We start from the raw sequence: 12,608 nt of genomic DNA, 5'->3' as shown, positions 1-12,608 counted from the left end.
ATTTGGCTTAATTTTAGAAAATTAACAGGATTAGTCCAATGGATGAAAATAACAAAAATTAGAAATCTTAATAGACCGGCCGTAAAAAAACAGTATTTTTATACTAAAATTACATAACTGAGTCAATATTAGAAACGAAAACGACACAGTCCTCAACTTATAATGATGTTATTCGACAAAACATAACATTAGAATTCGTTGACCAAAACACATATAAAAGTTAAAAAAAGGTGGATATTGTTTAATAGTATATTGACGAAGACCAAGATTTTTTTCCATGTTAAATTACCATCGTTATTAAACTAAATGAATGAATCTTGAGTCTTCAAACACGTTGTGCTAATAGTTACGGAAACACCCAACCCTACCTTTGACTCCACCTGTATACGTAAGTCTAAATCAGATTTCCTTAAAGTTATATATATATACACCATCTCCAATAGTACCATGATACATATATACAAGTTAACCTTAGTTAATTATATACATATCTACATGCTTAATAACACAATGTCTCTCAGAGCTAGACCCGTAACATCCTTGTCATCATCCTCCGTTGAGTCCGAAAATGACATCCCCGAAAGCCCTAAACCGCCACCACCCGCACCACCCACCTTGTCGCAACGAGCCATATCACAAACGCTAGCTAGCACAGCCCAACTAGCCAACCTCCTACCCACCGGAACCCTTTTGGCTCTCCAAACCGTAACACCCATATTCACCAACCATGGCTCATGTGACGACGTACAAAACTGGCTATAAGGTGCGGTCATTTTGGCCATAAGGTGGGAGCCTTGGACCGCACCAAATAGCAACGCATCTTTTGATATTTGCAACCGCATCTTTTTGTTAACATATCTAAAGAGGTGGGTCTGAGGACCGCATCTTTTACCCCCATTTAATCATTTATACAGCATCGTTTTCTACAAATATATTTATTTTCCAAAAACAGAATAAACACAAATATATAAACCCAATAAACTTCCTGAAAACCCAATGAAAATGATATACAAAAAACTTTCAAATATACAAAAAGATTTCATTGTACAACAAATATATGTGTTTAATAATAAAAGTATCATACAATAACTTCCCGAACCGACGTCTTCATTCTTACTACCCAAACCGACATCTTCGTTGTTGCAACCTGAACCCACATCTTCATTCTTGCAACCCTTGCAACCGAGCCGATGGTTTCACTCTTGCAACCCTTGCAACAGAGCCAACGGTTTCATTCTTGCAACCCGAACCGTAGAAATCACCAAACAAAACATAATGTTACATTAATAAAATGAAGCTTAAAAATATATGTAAGTATCTTCGATAAGAAAATGAACGTGTTCATGTTCGAGTTCGTTAATGTTCGTTCATTATCAATACAAACAAACGGACCGTAAATAAACGGATCCTAACTCATTACATACACATAATTATATATAATTTATACTACATACGCATATAATAATTATACTATATAATTGTATGTATATACATAAATGTAATAAGTCAATGCACAGTTACCAAACTCATAAGAGAATAGATGATATTAATGTGTTAGAATATGGAATGTGGTGTATACTTTAAGTTTCTAGTCAAATCTAATTAGAGATAATCTTTTAAACTCACCAATTTGTCTGACACTCTGCAGAAACCATATCAACAAATATGCAATAAGAAGGATGTCTAAACAACAATAAGGAAACATTAATCACAAAGTCAGTGAATCAAAATAAACCAAAATTACTATCAATGAGTAATTAATCATGATGAAATTGAACAAAACAATATCATATCATACCGATGCAGTTGTGCGAGTTCCTTATGTTCTTGTCTTGTTCTCAAACCAACTGCAATCACGTACCATTGATGCAGTAAACCTAATTGTAGAAAAAGATAGAACAAATACAATCAATGTTATTAAAGTTATTGTGAAAAAAGAAGCAAGTGATATTAAAATCCTCCAAATTTGGTCGAAAACATCAAATGCAATGTCATGAGCATCTTTTATGAAACTGCTTATATATGTAGTCATAAACTAACCTATAAAAGTTTATCTCTACAACTATAACTATAACAAGCAGATCCATAGTATCTAAATTGACGAATAAAATCTATTTTTGTAGCAATTTACCTTAAACATTAAGTATTAAACCTCACTTAGGTTAACTTTGGTTCCAATATATTTGATAATAGAGATTGTATGCAAAATCCCAATGTAAATAGTTGTTATAAAAAACAACAGGTTGCTCAGTACATATTTCACCTTGTCAAGCAAATATGATAACACAGTGCAAAATGCCAAACACAATGTTAATTTTACAGTTATCCGAGATATAAAACCACATAACAAATTAATATTCACCCACACATTTTAACAAAGACCTGGAAATTAAAATTAAGCACAAATCCACTATGATAACATAGAATAAGCACACAAAGAATACCAATCTAATTCCAGAATAATACCTTCGTCCGTCGAACCCATGGCATCGGTTGTGCTTCCCTTCCTCTACCAAATCATGTCACCATCGATGTTCTATTCAGATTTGATAGTAAAGTCATGATTTTATACAATAATTATATCTAAAAGGATAAGAAAGAGAGGACTCACTGTGATAGTTGGGGATTTGGGTGAATGAGGGGAGGGAAACAAAACCTAGGTGAAAACTTTTGGGGGGGAATTGGGCGAATGAGGTGGAGATTGATGGTGGGAAACAATAATCTGGGTGAAAAGTTTTTGGGAACACAAGAGGCGCGGTTCATAGGTTAAAAGGTGCGTTTTCATTTGGTGCGGTTGTGGGGTTGAACCGCACCTGTGTATGCACTAGCATCTTTTGTACTAGGACGTTACACGCCCTCTAACCGCCATCCTCCTCGGCTTTTTCAACGCCTTTTGCTTCCTTGCAAGCTTTACGGACAGCTTCAAGATATCAGACGGCCAAGTCTTTTACGGGTTTGCAACGTTTAAAGGCATGTGGGTCTTCGATTCCCAAACCGCAGCGGCTTCAGGCTCCGGTTTACCAGACCTACGAAAGTATAAATTAAGGGCCGTTGATTGGATTCATGCGTTTGTCTCTGTGTTTGTGTTGGTGACGATAGCCATGCGAGATCGTAGCGTGGTGAGTTGCTTCTACCCGCAACCGAGTCATGAGGCTCAAGAGGTTCTTGACATTGTTCCGTGGGGCTTGGTCTCCTTTGTAGTTTGGTGTTTAGGTTTTTTCCTACCAAACGACATGGAATTGGCTACCCGGTCTCTCACTGATGTTCAACGTATATCTACATTTTTACGACGAAATTTTAATAGTTTAAATTAAAGATGCAGATTTAAATGTATTGATTATTTAATCTTGTTCGTTTCGTATAAATGACTAAAGAAAATCCAATATGCCATTGTCATATATATGTATTACTTCTTTTTATCATTTAACTTGTCGTTTAATTAAATTGTTAATTTCTTCTAGTATATTTTATCTGACATCTTACCCTCCTCAGACCCTACCATAGCTTTGCTATTGGTGGGATATACTGAGTACGATGATGATGATGATGATGATATTTTATCTGAATTTACTTGTCTTTTAAACTATACTAGTTGGATGTCCGCGTGATGTTGCGGCGTCAGCAATTTGCAACGCTATACTTGTTTATGTTGATTTATCAATTTTTCTCGTGATATATTGTATAGTACTTTTGTTAGTTTTGTTATTCGTGCAATATGTTACAACAATTCATAATATTATTTGTTTTTATTAGTTATTAAAGTTTTTAAGTTATTAGCATGAATGTGTGATATCTATTTCATAAGCATTACATGGCTGTCATATAAAAAAGTTTTAAATAGTCCACCACTCCTGCATTATATATACTATATAGTATAGCTATGTAAATTTACAAATATCTAAAAAAAAAGTTGTCCTATTCGAAAAAACAAAGATTATCGAGCGCAAAGATTTCAAATTAAATAAGTCATTCTTACTTTGATTGAGTGGTAAAGTGTTTAATATGTGTAATATAAGGTAAATGTTTCAAACCCTATATAATGCATTATTTTCAAACAAATTAAAAAATCAACTTAAATAAAGATGAAATTATTCTGATAAATTTAGTTTTGATGGTAAAGGAATAATATATTTGTATTGGGATAACACATTTATTATAAGCATTTTTTATGATTTAAGTATTTAACAAAATTTTAACGTTTCCTCCTTCATCATTCAATTATTATCTCTCTTTATTTATACAATAACATATTAACATTACAACATAATCCATAACAACTCATAGATAGTTTGGGCTCATAGTAGTCAACTAAGTTATAATGAATTTGCAGTTCAAAAAGAAAAAAAAAATTACAATGAATTTAAAACTAAAAAACTTTGAACTTCAATTTGGCTATGATACAATTCGAGCTAGGTAAAATGGATTTGATATGCTACCTTTTTAAAACAGATTTAAGTGAGACACTTCACTCTTTTATATTATATGACTTAATACATTAACTCTACATGAATTGCACATTACGTTATGGCTACTTACTTCACCAATGTTTATTCTTTCCCTTGTGACCATTACTTACATAAGAGAATAAGATGTAGTTTAACGTAAATTTATGTAACATGTGATTTTATAGTGGGCATACATTACGCTATGCCATTTTATAAAATTTTCATAATTTTGTTCAAAGTTAGCACGTGAATTTATCTCTGTTAAAAGTTGTTACATGACTTTTACGTGTTAAGTTTTCAACGTTGTTTTTAGATGTTTTTTTTTCTCATTTTGTCATCATAACTTCCCATTTTATGTTTGTTAAAGATCAACATACAAAGTAAAACTTAATATAAGTGGCATGCTTTTTAACATCTTTTTTAAGTAACCATAATAAAGTGGCACGTTATATAATTTGAGCTCGATTTTCTTAATATCTCTAAGTTTGAGCTTATCTTTTTTATGTTCGAACTTGAGTTAAGACTCGTCTCAGACAAACTTGAGCCATGTTCGAGTTCAGTTCAGTTCCTTGATAGAAGCTTAACATGTTACAATAGTTACAAACTTATATAAGATTAATGCTAATATTTCTTTATATAATCTAATGAAAATAGGTTTCACTTGATGTTAAAACATATTATAGGTTCATGGAGTTTTTTCCAAAACTAGTGTTGGTGGAAAAATTATTTACCATATTGGTATTCTTTGAAAAATATTTACCAATCTAGTGTTTTTCATTTATTTTGTATTCATCTTTTGCTCTTAAACCAACATTTTAGAGTCTTTTTTATTTTTTCTATTTAGTTATTCTATTATCTATTTTTTAATTATATTTTTTAGATAATTGTATCCAATCAAATTAGTATCTACCTATTTATATATATTTTTATTAATCAACCTTTTTTATTTTTTACAAACGGGTTACTAACTGTATTTTTTTATCAACCATGCATTGTGAAATTGAAAACCTAAGGATCATTATAAGCTCAACATGAAATAAGAAGCATTACAAAAATAATCAAATATTACAACTTGACCAACTAAAAGTCTTAAAATATCAAATATGATTGAATATATGATATTCAATAGTCGAGTCGCTACCTTATAAATATCCAACAAAGACAAAAATAAAGAATGCCAAACAAAATCAAGTCACTATCAGTCTCAACAGTTATAAATAAAGCAACTTAAATCCGAACAATATCAGTTAGTTCGTTACACTACTGACACTAAAACCAAAATCACATTTTTTTTAAAAACATATTTAAAACAAAATTCGATAACGTGTTCTATCGATTAATTTTGTTACGACACCGAACTCAAGTGATGGCAAAACCCAAGTGTTGCGACGACTATTCGACGTGAATTCGTTCAATACCGGTTAGGCTCGTTATAGTGCGGAAACTAACTCTAAAAAATAATTTTTTAAAATTAACATATTTAAAAAATAACAATAAAAATCAGTAAAACCGAAGTGTTGGTAAAATCCGATCATTACGACGGCTATTCCCTACAAATTCAGTTCATATATATTATCTAAAAAAATATTTGTAAAAATAAGAAAAACAAGAAATCAAGAGAAAATATTTATAAGGAATTAGTTAAAAGGTTAAACAAAGATTATTTGCAATGAAAATAAAAGTAAATATGACGATAATGAATTATTGGATGACAATATATATTAGTAATATGTAAAAAGATTATTAATTATCGGATAAAAATAATATAAAAAAGTAGATAATGAATTATCGGATAAAAATTTATACGTAATATGTAAAAAAGAATAGAAATTAGATAATAGATTAACTAAATAAAAATAATAATAAAAGACTCTAAAATGTTTTTAAAAGCAAAAAATGAATACAAAACAAATGAAAAACACTAGATTGGTAAATATTTTTCAAGGAACATCAAAATGGTAAATAGTTTTTCCACCAACACTGATTTAGGAGAAAACTCTAGGTTCATGGGATGTACAGTAATTACAAAAAAAAAAAGATTTTATGTTATTAATTTTTTCGTGCAATAATAAAGACAATAATTTGTTTCAAACTTATGTTATAATAATTGCATTAAATGTCATGTTAAAAATGAAATATTAACAAAATCAATTCACATTTATTATGCGATTTATTTATTATAAGGGTTAATGACATATAATTATTAAGTTAAGGCACTAAATTTTGTAATTTGAAATGTGATATAATTGGAAGGACTGGTTTTGTAATTGTATATTTGACGTAAAGTAAAAGGAGAACATGGGTTGTATGTGTAACATGTTATTGCATCATTTACTTGTACATAAATGCTTTATTAACTTGTACATTATAGATTACACATAGGTGTTGAAACTTTTTTATATCAAAACGTTGACAAAAATAAGCGCGTCACAACGGTAAATTCGGTTTTTTTCTATATATAATATATTTGAAGATATAAAAGAAATAAAAATTATAAATAAACTTGTCAAATAAATGGATAAAGATAAAGGGTTTTATATGTAACTATACTACAAAATTAACATAATTTGATTGAAGTAAAAGGACCATATTTGTAACTATATTTGAATGGAATAATGTTAACCGTTCATGAAGTTACAAAAGACCACATTACCCCTAAAACTTCATAATCTTATGCATTGTATGATGTACAGTTAGCAACAAATCTTATACCTTTTAAAATTTAAGAGGTTCTTGACTCCTCAATTATATATAGTAGAGATAGTACCAGTAAAGCAAATTACATAATCTTGAGTTTGAAATGATAGTTGCCATCACACAAGAGTTTCCCAATGTTTATGTATTCAAAATTTAGTTTAGGAAAAATCTTATAGAGGTAGGGTACCAAAAAGACCCAAATACCCTTAAGTACCACCCGCGGGTCACAGAGGAGCTCCGCATATGCCACCCGTGGGACATATGGATCACCCGCATATCACGGTAGATGAAGAACGTCCTCAAACCACGCGCGGAAGCATCCCGGCACCCTCAGAAGTCATCCGCAGGACAGGACATATGTCCGCTAAAACGACCGGAAGGCCATGCCAATGGGACAGTTGTCACAAATTAACTATTCTCTAGAAGAATGACCACGATTGTTACTTGAAGAATACGTGACCTACAAGCCAATGAGCAAAGGACACCTGGCCAGGTTGTTATAACTGTGTACATGGCCAGGGTGCAATTTGTCCTATCATTGGGTGACGCGTGTCCAGGTTGTTATACCCATGCACATGGGACGTATAGCTCAACCTATCACAAGAGGACACACGTCCAGGCAGTTATCAAAGATATTCTAGAAGATGACAGCTGGCCCAATCACCTTCCTACACCCTTCGGCTATAAATACCTTGTCAACCTACATGAGGTATTCATTCACTCACTTGCATTCTTTTTTTTGGGTAAAGGGATTCACCCGGTTAAATGCATTCCACAAAACCAATAAAGTACAAGTAATATGACAGAGTGCCATATTAGTTCTCATGTATGACATGCCATACAAAAGTGAACAAAACCAAAACCACCTAACAAAGGAAAACACAGCTAAAGCTTACACAAGAACCAAGGAAATAACCAAAACAAAAACAAATCAACCATTATCATCAATTTGGTGGGAAACTCCTCTCGGAAAGTGCCAATCCTCGAGAACCCGATTAACCCGTTCAGAATTCTTGAACTTTAGAGACATTAGCTTTAGGCGAGTACCCATAATGATTTCGCCAGCAACAATCTTTGGAGTCTTCAAAGAGTTCCTGAAAAGCCGGTTATTTCGCTACTTCCAAATAACGTAAACCGAAGCCCCAAATAACAGCCGATTAACAACATTATCAATAGAGTTGGACATTCCAAATTGAGACACATATTGAAGAATATTCGCCCAACCATTCCTACACCCCTGAAACTTACCTTTCATTTTTACAATACTCCAAACCTCAGAAGAGAACTTACACTCAAAGAAGAGATGATTACGAGAATCCGGCTCTCCATTACATAAAAGGCAGCAATACAAGTTATGATTATGATACCCACTCACTTGCATTCTGATTCACTTATACTCTGACTACTCTTAGTCTGCTTACTTCAGTACTTTCTCCTTTACGAACATTACTGATTCTCACGCCAGAGGGTGGTTACAGGAAGACCCCCCTCTTGTCCTTCCTGTAACGAGACTCACGGTGTCTGTTTTGCAGGTTCCGGTCATTGGACTTCGGGAAATTGTGCTCATACTGTGTTAGTAGTTATCGTATTTTACCTTGTGGACTCATTGGATCCAGGACCCATAAACAGGGGATCGGATCCGTGTTTCTTCATTGGCGCCATCCGTTTTGGTGTTAGAACTGCACAATTTTTTCTCCGTTGGTTTTTTGGTTCGTTTAAAGTATGAGTAAACTTCCTGAAGGGCCGACGGGAACCCCTGCACAAACACCACGTGTCATTAATACTGAAGCACCTGAGGGTTTTGCTTCCAGTATATTTGCACGTGGTACAGCCACAGGTTCACGAGCCACTGATACAATGCTTGGTGGTCGAACCCTTGAGCGTGTCATTGCACCAACTGGACCAACTCCTCCTGAGTTAGGTCATGTTACGGCTCCAGATGGTTCTAATATAGGGGACCTTGGACGAATTACGAGGAAGACTCGTCGAACTCACTAAGTATTAGATCTGGAAGGTGATTCCGGTGATTCTGATATGGCGAGATCTCACCATCGTAATTCTAGATCCGGTTGACTGTTGTCCCCGGATGAATGGCTTCAAGCTCTACAGGAGAGCCTGAGGGCAGAATACGAACGTAGGGTGCGGAATGCACATCTTCACGCGCACACTCTGACTTATGAAGAATCTCCTCGGAGATCCTTTCTCCTCATCCAACGGTGAGGGGAAGTCAGATCCGCTACAGTCAACAAACTGAGCATGACTTTGTTGAACCACGAAGGTTACGTCCTCGTCCTCGCATGGACATGCGGATGCCTTCCCACTTTGATGAATATGATAGTTATGACTCAACGTATCACCTGGGAGACTATAGTTTCCACACGGGTGATAGCAGGATGAGTTCGAGGGCAAGAAGCAGTCGTCCGCGTGATGTTGTCTGCCATACCAAATATCACAGCGATGCTGAGGAAGACTTTACCAAGCCATACCGTCCGACAGCTTTTGCCGAGAAGTCAAAATTTATAGCTAGCATCGCGACAACACCTTTTCCTGTCAATGCTAAGATACCTACAACGGTGGGTAGATACAATGGCATGACTGATCCAAATGATCATCTGTAGAACTTTGTGGCGGTAGGTGGTGTAAGCGGATGGACGCTCCCTTAATGGTGTCATATGTTCGCATTGAAACTAACAGGGGTAGCGAGGGAATGGTTCGAAAAACTCCCTGATGGTCAAATTTCTAGTTGGGATGATCTGGTGAACCTTTCATTTTTACAATACTCCAAACCTCAGAAGAGAACTTACACTCAAAGAAGAGATGATTACGAGAATCCGGCTCTCCATTACATAAAAGGCAGCAATACAAGTTATGATTAGGATACCCACCAATTTTCCACTCCATAATACGATTCTGCGTGCTCAACCTATCATGAAGCACAGTCCACAGCATAAAAGAGTGTTTTGGAACACATTGAGAGAACCAAACAACATGCACCCAAGACACCTTATCAGCCGGTCTCCGAAGAAGATGCCAAACTCCTGAAGCCGAGAAATTCATTGAAGTCCCATTCTCATCCATTACCACGATATTGTCCCTCTTTTCCGGATAAATACTGATCTCCTTTAAGTTCGAAAGAATCGGGTATCTCGAAATCCAATCAGGCGGCCATCCCCAGTTATTATGATGAACAACATCATTGACACAGGTCTCTAAAGTCAAACCAGCCCCATGAATAGCTCTCGGGTTAATATAGTCACTTAAAGGACAAAGATCATCCCATTTATCATACCAAACTGAAGTAGATCTCCCATTACCGATTTCATGCCAAATAAAATGTCTAATACGGGGACGAAACTGAAGAATTTTCCTCCACCCCCAAGTGCAAGAGTTAGGGATCTGCAAGCTCCAAAAATTTCGCCCCTTCATTTTATACTCATGAATCCATTTAACCCACAACGAATTACGAGCATTGATTAAGCTCCAAATATGATAAACCAGAAGAGAATTATTAACATCCCGGATACGCCTGATACCCAAACCACCTTCACATTTCGGCTTACAAACAATATCCCAAGAAACCTTATGCTTTCCCTTATTGTGACCATAGTCCCAAAGGAAATTTTTAATCCGTTTCTCCAGATCAGCAATAAGTCTAGAAGGAAGAGAAAAAACAGCAGACCAATAAATATATAATGACGACAGAACAGACTTGACCAGCTGAAGTTTACCCGCGAAAGATAAAGTTTTATTCTTCCAATCACCAATCCGATTATCCATACGATCCAGCAACCTCTTACAATCACGGTAATTTAACCTCGTAGAAATAAGAGGAACTCCCAAGTATTTAACCGGGAGCCTACCTTCAACGAAGGGCATAATATTCAAAATTCCGCTTTTAACGCGATCCGGAACATTACAGAAAAACGCGGTACTTTTCGGAACACTAGGAGCAAGCCCGGACATATCTTTGAAATCATTCAGGGCCCCCATAATAGTTTTAGCAGAATTCACATCACCTCGAGCAAACAGGAACAAATCATCCGCAAAGCAAATATTGATAATATTTAATTTTTTACAATGACGATGAAAATGGAACGAGCGTTCGATACGAACCTTTCGATGCAGAATTAACGTGAGAGCTTGCATAACCAGCGTGAAAATATAAGGGGACATCGGATCTCCCTGTCTCAGACCTCTTTTACCACTAAAGAACCCGTGTAAGTTCCCATTAACGGATATCGAAAAAGAAGAAGTGGTTATGCACTCCATTATCCAATGAATCATCCTATCGTGGAAACCATACCCAAAAAGAATATCACAAATGAAGTCCCAACTGACCGTATCGTAAGCTTTTTGGATATCAACTTTAAAAGCACATCTAGGCGGACCGTTATTAGTGTGATAATTATGCATTAATTCTTGGGTCAAAAGGATGTTATCAGAAATTCTACGTCCAGGAACAAAAGCAGACTGATTGATATCAATTAACGACTCCAAACCCTTCATCATACGAACCGAGATAATCTTGGTAATGCATTTATAGTGTTGCGGCACGAGATGGGACGAAAATCATTAGGAGTCAAAATGGTGGTCACTTTGGGAATAAGGGCAATAATAGTGTGGTTAACCTGTTTGAGGAGACTTCCTTTTCTGAAAAATTCATGAACCGCCAAACAAACATCTTTCCCAACAATATCCCAAGAACTTTTAAAGAAGGCCGAGGAAAAGCCATCAGGCCCCGGCGCTTTGGTATTCCCAATAGAGAAAAAAGCATCCTTGATTTCCAAATCGGATGTAGGTCTAACCATAAGCTCCGCCTGAGAGGCCGAGAGCTTAGTAGTAAAAATCTGATTATCCGGTTTTCTCATTGGTTGCATATCCGAACCAAAAATGTTCATAAAATGATTAACAAACACCGAAGGAACATCCGACCCCTCATATAATTGGCCCTGAACATCACTTATAGTATCAATACGGCCTCTATGGTTTCGCATTTTCAAAGAATTATGAAAATACGCAGTGTTAGAATCACCAAGCTTTAACCAATCGACTTTAGCCTTTTGTTTAAGGAATTCTTCCTCATCTTTAGTTGCCTCATGATAAGCCTTAAGGTAACTACTCTGCTCCCGAATCAACTCCAAATTAGTAGGGTCAATGTCAAGACGGGTTTGACAAGCATCAAGACGGGTTCTTAAATCATTAACTTTCTTGTGGAGACTAACCCTATGCGATCGGCCGCATAGGGTTTTTGGCTTTCCTTGGGTTTTTTGTTGCTCTAATCTTGTTCCAATCCTTGGTTCTGATTGCTTAGTAGGTTTGTTATTGATCACGGCTATTGTTATAGTTTAGTTAGATCGATAACACCCTATTAATTGATTAAGGATCTTGTGGTTTTCAAGGTTAGGGTTGTTTCTTATTTCTTGATCTTGTTCGTTCTTGGGGTTGTTAGATCTTGGATCTTTGGGC

The 12,608-nt window shown here is 35.4% G+C and overlaps 1 pseudogene; it reads left to right on the top strand.

The window, feature by feature from the left end:
• Positions 1-477: 477 nt before the first annotated feature.
• Positions 478-3,263, top strand: LOC143574680 (protein DMP3-like; annotated as a pseudogene).
• Positions 3,264-12,608: the final 9,345 nt, after the last annotated feature.

This window comes from Bidens hawaiensis, unplaced genomic scaffold (genome assembly GCF_021521415.1).
Source record: "Bidens hawaiensis isolate Kalapana, Puna unplaced genomic scaffold, B.hawaiensis_p1.1 tig00027078_1, whole genome shotgun sequence".
Lineage (NCBI taxonomy): Eukaryota > Viridiplantae > Streptophyta > Magnoliopsida > Asterales > Asteraceae > Bidens > Bidens hawaiensis.
Note: the sequence above shows the minus strand (reverse complement) of the source record. Positions and strands in the feature narration are given on the sequence as shown.